Source organism: Giraffa tippelskirchi, chromosome X, assembly GCF_054371585.1.
Source record: "Giraffa tippelskirchi isolate mGirTip1 chromosome X, T2T-mGirTip1v1.2.pri, whole genome shotgun sequence".
Lineage (NCBI taxonomy): Eukaryota > Metazoa > Chordata > Mammalia > Artiodactyla > Giraffidae > Giraffa > Giraffa tippelskirchi.
In genome coordinates, this window is record NC_137289.1 from 132,417,763 (window position 1) to 132,433,826 (window position 16,064).

The window sequence follows — 16,064 nt, forward strand, 5'->3', positions numbered from 1 at the left end:
ATCTGGGTTGGCTTTTCTTACATGTGAACACAAATGAAGCTCATGAGTGTTTGGAGAAGAGCCAGAAAACTTGCAACTTCACCACAAGCTACTTCCGGGGGTTTTCTCCACGCTTTTGCTATTTGGCAAGATACAGAATTAGAGCACCAGGAAATGGTTTCCAAAGAAGGCAAGAGGAACTGGAAGTCCCAGGAACTGAACTGTGAACACCACCGAGGTTAACTCCGAGCCTTATGCACATAATAGCAAAGATAAACGCCATCTGGAAGAAATGTGTCCATCTCAATATCCAGTTAGATTCTTGCTAGTGTTGTGCTGAATGTTCTGTGCTTAAAATTCAAAAGAAAAAGACATCCTAGCTGAAGGTGAAAAGACTTTAAACCTTCCTGTGTTTCCCCTAAACTGCTGCTTCCTCCTCAGAGCCCCAAAGCACTACCAAGGGCTGGGTTAGGAAGGAGACACGTTTTAACTGACAATCCTGCATTGAACAGGATTCTCCCAAGTTTCACTCTAGCATTTTCAGAAGCTAGAAACTGCTCAATTTAAGGAATGTATCCAATGCCCACTTGTCAAACGACTGAACACTGCACAGGAAGCTCTGGCTCTGGGATGCCCTGTCCTACTTCCCACCTCAGATGCGGCTTCGCCAATGGATGTTCATCATCTTTATTTGATCAAGTGTTCCAGGAGCTTCCTTCAATTTCTACAGGTATTTGAGGTGAAACATTCTTAAGTCAAAATCAGACCAAAAGACTAACATAAAATTGCGCTCATCAAAGTGAACAAAGGAGTTCCAGTGCATTTTGTTTTTCCCAATATGAATTTAGAGCCTTTAAGTCAATTTCAAATTGGACAAGTAGTAGTGAACAGTTCTCCACCATTTGGTGTAACCACCACCATGTAGGAAGGACCCATAACAAAGCAACCTAAAAATGCTACTGCTCTGAATATAGCTGTTATCATGATCTCAGAGTAGTTAGACAAACTTTAGAAATACCAGAATGAAACAAGAATTATTGTTATTTGCTTAATAAACTGACATAAAACAGTGATGGTGCCTCTAACCAATACTATCAATATTTTGCCAATCCCAAAGTTATTACCTGAATGTGCTCAAGATATTCCCACTGACTTCAGCAGGGTCACTCCTACATACAGAACAACAGAGAACTGTGGTCCTGAAAACAAATATTTAGATGGCAACTTTCTTTCCACCAACTCAAAGCCTGAACAGTTTAATCACAGTGTTATGTCCTCAGTGATCTCTCCTTTAAGTGTGGATTTTCAAATTAAGGAACCCCTGGCCCAGCCTGGTTCAGGGCACATTCCTTCGAGCCAGGGGGGCAGTCCTTCTAGCTGGGGGAGGGGAGCACCGGACCCCTCCTCCCTCCCAGGCCACTGAGAGGGAGTCTGCGCTTCTTCACCCAGACCCATCACAAAATCATAATATAACAACTACAACAACGTGAGACAGCAAACCAAGCGGGAACCTAACTTCCATTAGCATTTCCTTTGCTCAAACGGAGCGCACAGACGCCCAAAGAAATAAATCCACACTGCAGTTCTCTTTCTACCTTTTCTCTGTGCACTATGGAAGAGAAATAAAGATCTCTTTGTCCCTTCAGATGGGCGGCTTTTCATGTGTGATGCTGCAGAGCCGAGAGCACTTCAGACTCTGCGGAGAACAAAGGCCAGCTTGCCTACTTACCTGATTACGGAGAAATGTCCCTCTTTAGCAGTGTCTTCGCCTAGTACACCAGCTGCCACCGGGATTCAATCACATTCCAGCATGACTTCTAACAAAGGTATGAAACCCACCCAAACTTAAAAGATGAAAACTCAGAGAGTGAAAACATATGCAGATTCTTGCCCTGTTAATCCCACGTTCCAATCCCCAGATCACTGGGGCCTAAAGGGGCTAGCTAGGGCTGGAGCCGGGCTCCAAATGAATCATATAAAACATTCAGATTCTGTGCATACCATTGTACCTCATCTACTTGCATGAGGATATAAATGCATTGTACATCAGTTTGCCTGGGATATGACGCTACTGAACCTACCATCTTGAGCGTGCTAATTCCATTATGTAATATTTTTCTTTCCTCTCAGTCAAGACTTATCCAATTCTTCTTTTCACCCAGCACAGTATTCTCTAAGAGTTAAAAACTTAACTACCTCATTAAGGTTAAAAATGCTAGACGGAAGCAAATCCTTCTGATGAATTTCTAAATGCCTTTTAGAAATTTTGTGCTTAATATTTTCTGTCCTTTTTCTTAGCTCAGGATTCTAGTTTATGAAACTGAGGTGTCCTTATAGCATATCCAAGTGAATGAGTTTTTAAGGTGAAAAGAAAGCATTTGGCATACACAGATATGATGTTACCACACCATGTGACAAAACAATGATATATCCAGGGACATTTTACATATGCCTGGGGTGATCAGGAATCCCATCGCACCTTGGACAGTGCTAGCTTCTGCCTGTTGTCCTGGAGAACTATTAACTGCACCTCTGTTCACAATTCAAAGTGTCCTGGCTTGGATGATAAATTATATAGTCCATTTAAGCTATTTCCCACCAGTAGCATATGTAAGCAAGTATTGAGTAACATAATTTATGGATGTCTATACTGAGGGTCCTTCTCAATGTCTAAAGCAGAAGTTCAACTTCACATTTGTAAACCATAGTATTGAAACTGAGCAGAACCCTGTGGGGCCCTCCCGCATACAAAAGCCTTTCCGTGTCCCCCTTCTCTTGTTTGAAGGAAAAAGACTTCAGCCCCCAAGACCTTCCCTGAGTTCCAAAGGACAGCCTCAAACAATTTCTAATCAGGGACAGGACAGGATGTGGAGACAAAGAAGGGGCAGCCAAGAAACAACAGTGCCGTAGCAGGATGGGACACCATCCTGGTTCCGCCTCGAGGAACATACTCAACAATATCTGAGTTCTCCTGCAGGAACTAAGGCCCCACCCAGGTGGGGGATGGTAACTTAAGGCTGAGCACAGGATTCCTGGAGCACCGCCCTATTACCTCGTCACCCACTAATGAGAACAAAGTCACAGGCTCTTCAGCCCTCGCCCTAAATTTTGCCTTTGAAAACTTCTCCCTGAAAACCATAAGAGTTCAGGTTTTTGAGCACCAGCCTCCTGTTCTTGCTCAGCCCTGCAATCAACCTTTCTCTGCTCCGGACTCTGACATTTCAGTTTGTTTGGCCTCACAAAGTTCAGTTCCCACACTAGACTGATAATTTGTATCAACATTTCATATTGACATTAACATTTTAAAATCACTTTCAAGTACTTTGATTTTTTCCTTTTGGGTCCATGTCAGACCCCTATAGCGGGAGCAGCTAAGACACAGATGGTTGATGTGCCTCCTACTCTAGAGGTGCTATTTCTAGTAAACTGTAATAGAAACCTAGATCTGACACTCTAGAACTGAACCTAGAACTGAGATCTGACACTCTTTGATACATCTTTCAGCTTATTATTCTAAGTTTCTACTCAAGCTTACTTTGCTAGCAAAAGGAGGACTCGGAAACAAACCCTACAGTTTTTTATGACCTTTTTACAAGAACTGAATTTCCTGTCTCTCTGGATCAAATGAAGATCCACAGACAAAAACAAGATCTGTTCATTAGATTAAATCAAGACTTTTTAAGTTATAAAGTCAGTGAGGTTTGGACAGTAGAAGGAAAGGGACTCAGGATGGTGTTTATGAGCCTTTACTCAGGATGGTGAATTCAGACAAGTTGTTAAAGTCTTGAAGCTCTGTCCTTTAGATTAAAAAGAAATGCATTGCCACACAAATGTTTTCCACCATGGGTACTTCCTAAATCATATCTCGCTAGTAGTTTCTTTACATCCATCCTACAGGCACCAGGACCTAGGTCACCATGGAGCATTGAAGATTGCATGTCCTCCTGCCTTGGCTTTCCGGACATCATGCCCTCCTGGTTCAACCCCTCTGGTCACTGCACATCCTTCTCTACCAGACTCTGGAATTTCTGCGTTCAACAGGATTCCCCACAGCTTGGTGGGGGACACTCTTCCCTTCAAGTGACAGAGGTGAACCACTTCTAATGCATGTGCTTTATTTGGCCCTGATCAACTTTTTAAACAGAGCCAGCATTTAAAACAAAGACATTTTGTGGTAGAATTGAGATTCCCGGTCTCAACTGAAAATCCATGTAATTATCATATGGCAATATACAGCTAGAGTAGACAGTCCCAGTCACTGACTCAAAATATGCATCTGCCTTGCATCCTCATGTGTTACCTGTCTGGCCCCTCTAGGCACTGGAGTTTGCAATCTTGGTTCCACACGCCTGTGACAGCTTCAGGGACCATCTCTCTGCACACTAACAATATTCATTTGGACATTTTCTGATGCCCAGCTCCACACGCCTGAGTGTCCTGAAGCCCAGACCACATATCTGTGTGTCCACTAAGGTCCAGACATACACATCACATGTCCTCTGTGTTTACCCATAAACATATATGTCCTCTGTAGTCCAGGGCCACATACACAGTGGCCTGCCCAACATCTCCAACTGAATGATACAAACAAGGGCATCTCATATGCAGCATCTCCAAAACTGCTCTTTCTCCCAAATCTGACCACCAGTGTGGTTTATCTCAGGAAAAAAATTATTTCAAGGTAGACCTCTGAGACATATAAGACACCACTGTATCCTTCAAACTCTACATTCAATAATCATGAAGTTCTATTGACTTACTTCCAAAGTATGTTTCTAATGCTTCCATCTTCACTTTATCCACCTTGGATCATACCACTATCATTTCCATCCTAAACTGTGCAGTCATTTCCTAATGGGTCTTCCCACATATATACTCACACCCTCCCAATCCATTACCCTGATTAAAATTTTTCAGTGGCTTCCCATTATCTTGCATCCTTAACGAGTACCTCCAAATCCTTTATGGGCTGACCCTCTAAATTCTTTCAGTACCATTTACCCTGAACATTCTCCTCTACAACTTCACTGGCTTTCTCTCAGTTTTTTAAGATGCAGCATTCTTTCCCACTGCAAGGCCCTCTGACTAACTCTTCTCTCTACAGACACTTACTATCCATCTCTACCCTCTTCACTGTCATGGTAGATAAGCATAACTCTGGGGTAAGGCCCAGCCCCCGGTGTTTCTCAAACGCCCTAGGTGATTCTGATGCACACTAAAGGTTAAGCACCACTGATGGAGATAACATGGATGATAGCTCCTGCTAGGTCTCAATTCTCTCACTTCATCTAGAAAGTCTGCCCTGACCCTCACAATACTGTGGTCAGGCCCCCCTGCGGTTTATGTTCATAGCACAAAGTACTTGTCTTGGACAATACATACAGTGAGTAAACTAATTAGTTATCTGTGTAGTCACCGTTTCGTGTCTCCACAACAGACTGCACTATCTATGAAGCTAAAGACCAATTTTGTCTTATTTACTTTGAGCCACAGTGTATGGAGGAAAAACGGAGAACACATTTTAACAAGGAAACATTCGCCTCTTTTGACAAGCCCTCGAGGCTTTAAAAAAAAAATCGACCTGGACATTCTCTGCCTAGACGTTTGGATACCTAAATTTGACACCTTATTTTAGGTTGAGAGCCCAGAACATGCAGCTCAGAGGAGACACTCACCGACAGAGGTGGGCGGCTGAGATTGGGCAGTGTGATATTAACCGCTGGGTGCTGGAGGAGAGGACCCACTGGCCTTAGGCTGGCTTGTGTGCTGTGGAAAAGCAAGGCCCTTACAGCCATTTTACGGCTCTGGGTCCGTGGGGAGCCCAGAGTTCTTCTGGCCTCAGGCCACTTGTGCTTTGTGGAAGTGGGAAACCTCTCGACTACCATCCTTCTCTGCACGGATTGAAAGGACTGTCGCGGTCACAGACAGGACCATCCACTAGAGTTCCACTGTTCATCTTACCCCCAGTCTGCCCAAGTGCATAAGACAAGTGCTAAGAGGGCTAACCGGGCTTCGGCTGGCAAACATGCTGTGGACACATACTGCCTTCTGGCCACCTTACAGGCCTGCCTCAGAGTGGAACCAAAAGCTCTTCCTGCTAACAACATGCCCGTGCACTGAGGAAGTGAGAACTTTCTGGGGCACCATCCTTCTCCATTGCTGGTCCGTCCACTTCCTTCCGGCTAGAGATCATTGCTGCAGAAATATTTCGAGGCCCTTCTAAGTGCCAGCTGGCCTGAAATCCACAGATCCTTCAGAACCTCAGCTTGTGGCAGATGAGAGAACGAAAACACCTTCCACTCTCAGGCCCCCAGAATGCTATGGAATAAATGCCTTTCGGCGATTGTCTTTCCCGTAGTGCCCTGGTGTTCCGGAAAGCCTTCTGGTCTCCAACCCAACTCCTTGCCTGGGTTCCGCAGTTCATTCGGGCACTCAGCCACTCTGCGTGCTGGGGAACCATGAGCCATTCCAGTAATTCACCTGCCCAGAGCTGTGTATTGAAAGTTCTTTTGACACTGTAAATGTATCACATGCTGTAGAGCCCAGGGCCCTCTGTCTTTCAACACCAACCACAATTTCAGGAAGAAGGAGCCCTTTCGGTTACCGTCCTCCCCAAATTGCAGGTGTCCTGAGGACCTTTCCTGTCAGAAACCTTGCCACCCACTTGAGTTCCGCAGGTTCTCTGGACTATACGTTGTGAGCAACACAGAGTCAACTGACTAATAATGGATACCATGCTGTGGAAATGCAGACCCCTTTTGGCCATCCTATGGGCCTCACTTTGTGGGGAGCCCGGAGTCCTTATGGCCCCAAGCCACATGTGCCCTCGGGAAGTGAGACCCCTGTGGGCTACCATCCTTCTCCTGCACCATTTGCAGGGTCTCTTCTGGTCACAAACAGGACTATCTATTTGAGTTCCGCCCATCATTTGGTCCCCAAACTAGAACCTGGGCTGGGACACAGAGGGGTAACCGGCCTTCAGCCAGCCCACATGATGTGGACATGAGATCCTGTCTGGCGACCTTACAGGTTTGCCTTAGAGTGCAATCAAGTGCACCTCCTGCTAACAACATGCTCATGTGCTGAGGCGGTGGGAACCTTCTCGGCCGCCGTCCTTCCCTCTTGCGTGTCCATCCAATTCCCTTCCAGCTACCGATTGATGATTACTGGGGGACCAATTAGAGGGCCCTCTGACAGCCAGCTGGCCTGAAATCCACAGATCCTTCAGGACCCCACCTTGCGGCAGATGGGAAAACTAAGCACCTTCCACTTGTAGGCCTCCAGGGTGCTGTGGAAGACAAATGCCTTTTGGTGACTGTTCTTCCGCAGCACCCTGGTGTCCCGGAGGGGCTTCCGGTCTCCAACCCGACTCCACGCATGGGTTCCGCCGGTCATTCGAGCCCCCAGCCTTTCTGTGTGCTGGGGAACCATGAGCCATTCTAGCAATTCTCCTGCCCAGAGCTGTGCACTAGCTTTTAGCTACCATAGTGGCCTCACATGCTTTAGAGCCAGGGCCCTTCATGCCTTTGATACCAAGCGCATTTTGAGGAAGACGCAGACCTTTCAGCTACTTCACACACTGGTGTCGTGAGGGCCCTTCCTGTCAGAAACCTTGCCACCCACTTGAGTTCCGCAGGTCCTTTGGACCATTCGTGCCGAACAACATGGAGTAAACTGACATCACTGGACTACGTGCTTTGGCAATACTAGCCCTTTGGGGGTTCCCTGGTGGCTCAGACGATAAAGAGTCTGCCTTCAGTGCGCGGGACACCGGGGTTTGATCCCTGGGTTGGGAAGATCCCCTGGAGAAGGAAATGGCAACTCACTCCAGTATTCTTCCTTGGAAAATCTCATGGATGGAGGAGCCTGGCAGGCTACATACCATGGGGTCACAAAGAGTCCGATATGACAGAGTGACTTCACTTTCACTTTTACTTTCAACCTATAATACTAGAACTCTCTAGTTTTAGCCGGGCACATAGCTGTGCAGAATAAATATTATAGTTCTAATCCTCCCTTGCAGCTAAGTGTGATGATATGTCTTAAGTTCTGAGCATTGAGATATAAGAGGAAGCAATGTATGCAGCTCCTAAACCAAGCCCCCAAATGGTTCCCTTCCCCTTCCCATTGGCTGCTAGAGCTCCAGCCATCATATCTGTCTGGGCAGCAAGTTTGAGGAACAGAGAAAAAGGTCTGCCCCCTTTCTTTTAAGGTGACTTCCTAGAAACACCACTCAACATGTCTTCATCCAGAATTTAGTCAAACTGGCTGCTCTTCCCTGAAAGAGAGGCCAAGAAATGTGGTCTTTCAGCTACACTACAGTGTGTCAAGGTAAAAATCAGTGTTTGGTTACTAAAGGACAAATGGAAGTGCTTTCCTTCCCTAGTAAACTGCCCTAAAACTTAGTATCTTAAAATAACAACCACCAAAAAATAAGTAAAAATAACAATAACCATTTTGTTCTCTCTCATGAGTCTATGCGTGGAATGGGCTCAGCTAAGCTGTTTTGCTGCTGGTTGCACACAATGGCAATCAACTAAGATTGCTGGGACCCCCTCACTCTCATCGTAGTCTCATGGCCTCTCCTCTCCATGTAATCTCTCTCTAACCGCGTGGCCTAAAACACCAGAAGAATGGATATCTGGAGACAGGTAGCATCCTTTGTCTCATGTCCCTTCAAGACAAACAAGACAAATCATTTAACAAACTAAGAGAGGACCACTGCTATATAAAACTCATGAAAAGAAACACTGGTCATTATATTTAGAAGCTAAAGGAAATCAGAGTAAGATCAATAAGGGACTTCCCTGGTGCTCCAGGTACTAAGACTCTGTGCTCCTACTGCAGGGGTCCTGGGTTCCATCCCTGGTTGGAAAACTAAGATTTCCACAAGCCACACCATGAAAACAAACAAAACAAAAAAGTAAGACCAATGATAATCTTACAATGAGTCTCAAGCCAGCTCTTCATAAAGTCCTAGTAAACGTTTAAAACACTAAATGTTGGTAAAATAATCTGTGCCTAACATTAACAAGCAATCTAGAACAGACAGTTCATAGGCGAGGAACTACAACTGGCCAGTGGTCACATGAAAAAAGACTTGGCCTCACTAATAATGAAAGAAATGTTCATAAAGCCAATAATGAGCCATTAGATTTTGTTCATCAAACTAATAATTTTTTAAAAGATTAAAAATACCCAGTGTTATCAATGCTATTTGAGGGAGTATAAAGAGGAATGATCTTTTTAAAGAGCATTTTTTTCCCATATCTATCAAGTTTAATCTGTATGTATCTTTTAATGGAGCAATTCCAATCTCAAGTCAATAGTTCATAAAAATAACTGAGTATTCAAGAATATATGTTAAATAATATGCATTTCAGGATCTGTATAGTACACAAAATCAGCTAGCTTCTATCTAGCATCTGCAATGTATCACTATGTTGCAGGCACTTTTTTCATTCCTGCTTTTTGTGTAAGGAAACTGAGTCTTGAGAAGTTAATTAGGTTGTCCAAGGTCACACAGCCAGAAAGCAGAAGGAATGAGATCCAAGCCAAGTCTCCCTGATTCCAGAGCCTAAGTTCTTCCTCACGTACATTCTGTTCCCCAGATGTCCTCAAAAACCTTCCCACACTTGGTAGATGCACATTGCCTCAGGATGACCTTTCTTCTCATTTATCCTTGACACTTACTGGTAGTTCAAATTACTCAGAAGGGCTAGAGATAGAACTGCTGGGGCTAGGGAGGAATATTACTAGCCTGCAGCTGGAACTAGATTCAAGTATATAGCTATTTAAGTAAACAAGTTTTGAGGGGGAAAAAAAAGCTGTAATACATAATGCTGGCGAGGCTGCAGTAAAACTGATACATTTGTATACTGCTACTGGTGGAGTAAATTGGTTTAACTAGCTAGAGAAAATTTTGGCAATGTTTTGAAACAGACATTAAAATGTTCACACTATTTGATCAGTGATCCCATTCTCAGGAAATTAGTAAAAGGAAATAATGCAAGAAGATAGTTAGGTGCTCAGAAGGTTTCATTATAATGTTATTTGTATTAATAAAAGCAAAAACAATTAAAATAACAAATGTCCAGTATGAGAGAAGGATGAAACAATGATTAAAGCTTTGTATTTGACAAAAACCACAGCTGTTCACCTTTTTACTCCGAGTCTTTTGGCTCTTCAAGCCCTGATCCTCACACAGCCCGGGGTGCTTGTGTGAAATCAAACAACAACAATCAGCAAGGCACGCTGAGCTCTGCACAACCAGAATGGAGTCAGCCCAATGTTTTCTTCACATCGAACAAACTGAGAACGCGCTCCACCTGCCCTCTTTTAGCTCTGCATAAGTCTCCACTCTTTAGCACATTTGCTGTTTATGGTGGCAACTCCCTCACAGTTTTCTCGTCATTTCCAAAATGTTTTCTTCCCTGAAGTTGTGCGTAAGCTTATGGCATTCAGGATGCCCGCCAGGACTCTGAGAGGTGCCGAGGCCTCGCTGTCTCCCCCACCAGTGGGGCAGAGGCCAAATCACAACTTTGCTAACTGCAAAGCCTCGCCGAGCGATGACCTATAATTATAACAAATACATCAAATAGTGATTATTTTTATTGATGTCAAGCTGCATTTTTACAATGTGTTGTGTTCCAAGAGAGCCAGCATTCTTTCCTGGCCAATGCCCAGCTCCACAAGCTGCTTACAAACTACAGGCACAGAGTCTAATTGGTTCTCAAAGTTTTGTCCAAAGGGCCCACTCAAAGCTGTTTGGAAACACTGAATGCTGGCGTGGGGTGGGAGGAGTAGGGGTGGTGGATTGCCAGTTGACACTGGTGTGAGGTGGAACCCTCATCATCATGACTGAACAATTATGGGATGGGAACCATACACCAAATGCTTTAGAGAGTTCAAATGTTCCCTGCCTGATGGCCCCATGTTCCATGTAATTATTTTCTTTGTGTGCTTATTCCAATTTTTAAATCGTCCTTCATTATAAATTGTGTCTACAATATCAGTTCAGTTAAGTCGCTCAGTCGTGTCCGACTCTTTGCGACCCCATGAACTGCAGCACGCCAGGCCTCCCTGTCCATCACCAACTCCCGGAGTTTACCCAAACCCATGTCCATCGAGTCGATGATGCCATCCAGCCATCTCATCCTCTGTTGTCCCCTTCTCCTCCTGCCCCCAATCCTTCCCAGCATCAGGGTCTTTTCCAATGAGTCAGCTCTTCGCATGAGGTGGCCAAAGTATTGGAGTTTCAGCTTCAACATCAGTCCTTCCAATGAACACCCAGGACTGATCTCCTTTAGGATGGACTGGTTGGATCTCCTTACAGTCCAAGGGACTCTCAAGAGTCTTCTCCAACACCACAGTTCAAAAGCATCAATTACAATATCAGTGACCTCCTTTTCTTACATGTTCTAATACTGCTAGGGAGTGATGATCTAGGTTTCTGAATCTGATGTACATCTTTTCCTTGGATACTCTCTTTTTTTGGTCTCATTTCTATCTTTAATATTTTTCAAAGCTACCTGCTTTTCTACAAAAACTCTTTTTATAGAAGGTAGTGAATAGTAGAGAACAGATGTGATTCACAAGTCCCCAGATATCATCTCCTGCCTACCCTCCACAAGCTGTTTGACTGTGGACAGGTCAGTTCACTCCTCTCTGACCCTCAAGTTACTAATCTGTAAAATGGGCAGGACTCACAGAGGTAAGGGCTGCTGAATGGAGTCTGACTGCTTGGATTCACATCCTGGCTCCAGCTCCGTGACCTTGGACAGACTCCTCCCTCCAGTGCCTGGGGCAACCAACCATCCTACTTTGCCCAGGAATGAAGAATCTGCAGGCCTTTCAGTGGGAAAGCAAGGACCAGCTGGTCACTCTTTCTGTACCTCAATTTCCTCATCTGTAACAGAGAGAGATTATAACAGAAACACCCTCCAGGGGCTGTCGTTAGGATTAATCAATCCTAACATGTGAAAAGTTCTCAGGGCACTGTCTGGCACATAGTGAGCACTCACTACGCGTCGGCTGTTCTTCTCAGGACTGTCTTCTCTCCTCCATGTACTACTTCACCATCTCCCTTTCTCCTCTCTTCTATTTAATGGCTAAAGTCTTAAATATGAGCTTTTTAGTATTAAACCCGATGTGCTGTGAAAACCTTTGTTTCACTTACACTACCGACAATACCAATGATGCCTTCAAAATGTTGTTAAGCAGTGTAATATAGCTCTCATTGGAATGTCACAATCTTCAAAGTTATAGTTCAATCTCCCTTTAGTGAATGCAAGAAAAAGGTTACTCTGATGTTGTTTCCTTTATATAAATAACATCAAAATGCTTCAACCCCAAAAGCTGGAGAAGAGAGGAGGAGGGTGAGAAGAACCAGGCAAAGGTTGGTCCATGATGAAGATGGGTGGAATTTCCTGGGCCACTTTCCCTTCCTGTCTTTGACCAAACATTCCCAGGTGAGATCTTTCTGTGTTCTTTGCAGGGGAAGCCAATCCTGAAGATGGGATGCTTTGAAAGGTGCTGAAAGTTGTGGGAAAGGTGCCTGTAGACAAACAAATGCAGATGAATCCTCCAAAATCAAGGCCCATCTGGGGAGAAAAACAACGACTCAACATGTACCCAAAACAAGCGACACCTCACAGAGACATGAGCATCTTTGAATAACTTTTCTCCTCTCCCTTTTTTTCTCTCCACTGTGTGACGCCTAATACCTAAGTGGGCCATATTTCTGGAGGGGATAAAGGGAAGTGGGTGAAAGAAAGGTCTGGCATTCTATTTAAGGACCAGCCCCTTTTGTGGTTGGCAAAGAGTAAAAAGCCCTTCCTTTCTGGATATTTTTGCTTAGTCTTTGTTTACAACTTTCAGTGTGGGGTACACACCATCCTACTCCCAAAGCCAGGCCTGTAACAGAAAGCAAGTAAGGAGGGAGCTGGCCTGGGATTGATTCTCTAGTGTGGAAATTGTCAACAACTGCGTTTTCTATTTGTACTATTTAAAAGATAGTGTTGGTGGTCTCTTCGTTTCTCAGAAAAGGGAAATGTTACACCTGTTAGATTATAGGCTTGGAGCTATTTATTAGGGAGACTATACAGTGACAGATAACACCAACTCTCCATTATCCATGAAAAGAAATAAGTAAAAATCTTTCCTAGGTCTAAATTTTACTTGAACTGTGGGTTTCAATCTCTTCTCTCCAACCTTTCTGAGATTCTCTGAGCAAAATACATTGGTTTTAATTCCCTGTTAGTCCCTTGCAAACCTTAGGCTGGGAGAGTAATAAACAACGACGTGGCCCCAGGGGTAGTCAAGTGAGGACTGAGGAAAGAGAATGAGGCCTCGATCAAAAAGGGGCCCGCCCCCACGAGGATAAAACAACTAAATGCCATTTGCCCCAATAAAATACCTTCTACACTCCCACAGCAGTTCTCGGGTTCAGGAAAGATGTCCTAAGCTGCTCCCGGGTGCCAGGAACTGTGCTAAGGGCCACGAAGTGTGACCGGGAAGGCATGTGAAGTTCAGAGGCACGCGACACAACATGTCCATAGGCGGGTGTGAGAAACCCACGATTTCCCACTCAAAGAAACCTCTCTGGGATCGTCTCACGGAAGCCCCAAAGGAAAACCGCCTCGGCTGACTTTCGGTGCACTTGTGTCTGAGCGGATGCACAAGCTCTCCTCCTGCCAGCTTTTCGGCCTCGACTCTCCACTCTCGGCGGCAGTCCTTTCCCAGGGCGGGTAGGTGACTCTGCTCCCCGCCGCGCCGGCCCCCTCCCGCCGCGCCCTCTGGCGGGCTCCCGGGTCCGGCCACTCCTCCCGGAGTTTCGGCGCTCTAGGGGTCACTGGGGGCGCGGTTTTGGCTCTGCACCCCCGGGCCCCGGATCCCGGGAGGAGAGGCCGCGACGTGGGGCGTCCAGGTGGCCCCCGCAGGGCCCCCAGCAGCTCCTCCAGCCCCGGGTGGGGGCGCCTCGTTCCCGACGGGGAAACCGAGGCCGCCGAAGCCTAGCGGTGCCCTGCGGACGGCCCTGCCGCCGAGCGGGGTAGGCCCGGGGGCCAGGCCGGTGCCCGCGGCCCTGCCTCTGCCTCCCCAAGAGGCCCCTGGGCCCTGAGGGTCCCCGTTCTCCTCCATCGTCGCCCTCCTCTCAGCTCGGGAGCCTTCCCCTTCCCCCAAAGACGCTGAGTGTCCTCGAAACGATCCCGGGTGGGCTGGAAACTCGGCGGGGCAGGAGGGGGCCTCTGGGGAGAGGACGGGACCGCCCCAGATTTGGAGGAGACGCCTGTCAGCGCGTGGAATGTAAGCCCTTCTGCACAGTTATTTTTATTCCAGGGGCCTTTCTTCCTCGTCCTCGTCCTCCTCTTCTATTTTCTCCCTTTCTGTTCAGCTATTTGTGTTTTCTGATCGGGTAAGTGATCTGCGGCAGGAAATGAGATATCTTTATTCCAGAGGCACTGCGGTTCTAATAGTATCTATTCCAGAACCACTGGCTCTTAGTTGTGGGCTTTTTTTTTTTCTTCCTTGCAGGTTATTTTGTGATGAAGAGAACAGAGCGCTGTTCAGCCTCGGCATCTTCCCTCCTCTCTTCAACACAATGCAACTCTTAATTAAACAAGGGACACCCACGCCTCCCTTCCCACAGGACCCCTTCCATCTGCTCCCCCTAACTCTGAAATACCAGCCTTTTATGGGCAGGGAAAGCCTCGTGTCGAACTTCCCAATTATTGAGACACATCACAAAATAAGAGGCTGTAAAGAGCCATCACTCCAATTTTTGGACTCTTCCTTTCTAGGCCTTACCTAGTATGTGTTTTGGTGGCCTTAGTATGACTTGAAAATCCTGCAGGACTGAGGACTCGAGACTGCAGACACTCAGGTCTTGAGAAGCACGACTTGTGTTTTTGTGATTGATGAGTTAGGATTAACACACTCATTGCAAAAGAAATAACAAGTCGATGTGAACTGGGCATTTTTCATCTTTGTAAAGGCTTCATCAATAATTTTCTAACCAGAGGTTCTAAGAGCTTCAAGAAAAGTCACCTTTTCCAGGTAGAACAGTCAAAGAGAGTTGGACAAGAACCCTGCTCCCTCTCTTCTCCATTTCTAGTCACACCAAGGAGGGTAGGGGATTTGTGAGTAGCGGAGAGCGATGAGATCTGGGCTTCACGATTTTCTGATACAAAGAATCCGATTCCTTGGGGAGATGCAGGGCGGTGGCCGGATTAGGGGAATCACAAAGTAGTCAGTCATCAAGTGAGAGGTGAGGGGATACTAGAGCTAGAGTCAGGAATCACAGAGGTGGAAGGTGGGGGATCATCAAGTCAAAAAGGAGAACCCTACAATTCGAAGGTGAGGTATTCTAGAGTCACGAAGTGGGGGGCTGATTTCACAGAGCCAGAAGTGTAGGGGTGCCACAGAGACCGATTTCAAAGAAAAGAAATATCAGAGTACCCATCTTCAGATGACCCCTCAATCAGCACTGAGGAGTGAGGGTGAGGTCGCAGGCGGCCAGGCCTCCATGAACACCCCACGGACAGCGGATTCAACTCTCCCGCTGGTGTTGCAGCCTCCGCACGCTTGCCTTCGCGCCACCCCCAATTATTCCACTTCTCGGGCCAGTGTTTCCTGAGGTTCGCCAGCAAGAATCCACCCAGCAATTATCTCCCTTCTCGCGCTCATGGGGGGACATTAACCACAAACGTGCTAGAGAAGAAAGGTACAGATGGGTCTTTTATTGCACACTTGGAAATGTTTCCAAGGCTTTTGTTTTCTTCCCCCATTCATTCCTGCGGGATCGCGGGGATCTGCCAACTTCAATCCCCAGACGCTGCGGCGGGAGGGCCCGGCCCGCCCCGGACCCCCGCTAGGGGGCGCCCTCTGGCCGTGGCGCCGAGCCGAGCGCGCGAGCCGGGCTCGGCTGCGGGAACGCCGACAGCCGGGGTCTGCGGGGCCTCGGGACTGACGCCGGCGTCGGGTCCCTGGTTACTCCGCACCTGAGCTCCTACCCATGCTCCCTCCACGTCCGGGGGAGCCTGGAGTAGCAGCTACAGAGTAACGGCTGCACGGGGGACGCCTAGACT

General features: G+C 46.5%; 1 protein-coding gene and 1 long non-coding RNA gene across 2 annotated transcripts in view; both read right to left on the reverse strand.

Annotated features, from left to right (window-relative positions):
• Positions 1–16,064, reverse strand: part of POLA1 (DNA polymerase alpha 1, catalytic subunit) — a 390,759-nt gene that overhangs the window by 50,299 nt on the left and 324,396 nt on the right. The gene's annotated exons all lie outside the window — the stretch shown is intronic.
• LOC145537147 (uncharacterized) lies at positions 10,575–14,265 on the reverse strand. Its single transcript, XR_014076236.1, has 2 exons — positions 13,397–14,265; positions 10,575–12,535 (listed from the first exon to the last, which is right to left on the reverse strand). It is a non-coding gene; the product is annotated as an uncharacterized LOC145537147 (long non-coding RNA).